The 1,395-nt window shown below is 40.0% G+C and overlaps 1 protein-coding gene across 1 annotated transcript in view; it reads right to left on the bottom strand.

Moving 5' to 3' along the window:
• LOC102295992 (complement C3) overlaps positions 1-1,395 on the bottom strand; it is a gene marked incomplete in the record, with an annotated part of 28,967 nt that overhangs the window by 13,800 nt on the left and 13,772 nt on the right.

Below are 1,395 nucleotides of genomic sequence, written 5' to 3'. Positions count from 1 at the left end.
GATAAGCCTGAAGTTTAGCTATACATTTGGTTTCATTGATGCAAAAACGGCTCAACATGAGTGATAGGGACACTAAGCTCAGCTCCAACTAACAGATATTAAACTAACTGAAGTTACTGCAGCAAACTGGCTAAGATTAGTACGGTAACATTGTCTTTGTAGGCTGTACTGTCATGATCTGTGCAGTCTGGATTTTCCTTCTTTCTCTGTTTTCTAAGCTGGAAATATGAGTCAAGTGTTCTTACTGGACCCACCTTCCAGTGGCACTTTGGATTTTTCTGGGCTTCAGCTCTCAACCCTGGTTCCAGTATCAACATGCAGGGCTTGTACCTTCACTCGCTGCCAAATTGTTGTTACCTCTAACTGGCTCATGCAAGTTCAGGACTAGTTTTTGCTTCATGTCCCATTTAACCTCAATTTCATTTTTCTCCAATAATTCTTTTGGTGAAACGAGAGCTGAAGTTTTCTCTTCCCCATTCCCAAATCCCAAACTCACCACCACACTTTACTTGTTTGAACAAGATGCTCGGCTCACCTTTGATGTTCTTGTGGTAAAACGATTTGCCTTGCTGAAGCTGTACTTGTCAGTCATTGTTCTGCCGGGTAGCAGGATGTCTACATTCACATTATACTCTGGTTCTTTAGCATTGATCCAGTACTCTGAACTTGCCTGGTACACCATTATGGTAGCCTGAAGAAGAATATATGCATTAGACTGAGTCTTTCTATACTGACAAAAAAAAAGAAAAAAATCGGTAAGGTTTTGCTACACAGACACATAATAAACTGTCAGAGGGACTTTTGTTTTACCTGAGTTGACCCATAACCTCCATCTCCCTCTTGGTACTTGCCAAGCCATCTCACAATAGGTGTGGCTTCCTCATAGGCCTTTAATAAAGGAACATAAGCAACTAAGTCAGAAGACATATCCCGCAGTCATGGAAAAAATGTTTGTCTGAATCATTAAATAAACAAACAGTAGAATTCATGGCCATGTTTAATAATAGAAGAGCAGTTGTACATGCAGAATGCAAGGAGAACTGAAGGCACTGGGACTAAAACCACATATACATGAGGCTGATGTCATCAACACACTATGATAGAAGAGGTTTAAATTTTCTGGGAACATAAATAAATCAATAGCACATAAATAGATAGATCTGGTGACCAGTGATGGACATTAAGAACAACTGCGAAATTGGTGCAGTTGTCCGCACTAACCCAAACAATCATCCCTCACTCATGCGGCTCCGGAACAACAAATTCTTGTCCCTGATAAAAGGACTATATTTAGTCTCTCTGCTGACTTTTCATCTTGTGCCATTGTTAATTTAACCCCCCCCCCCCAATAAAAACTCAATCAATGAAGAAATCCCAAATATTGAAGAAATTTCA

Source organism: Haplochromis burtoni, unplaced genomic scaffold (genome assembly GCF_018398535.1).
Source record: "Haplochromis burtoni strain Fernald_Lab_line unplaced genomic scaffold, NCSU_Asbu1 Contig_140, whole genome shotgun sequence".
Taxonomy (NCBI): domain Eukaryota; kingdom Metazoa; phylum Chordata; class Actinopteri; order Cichliformes; family Cichlidae; genus Haplochromis; species Haplochromis burtoni.
This window is presented reverse-complemented; position numbering and strand designations above follow the sequence as displayed.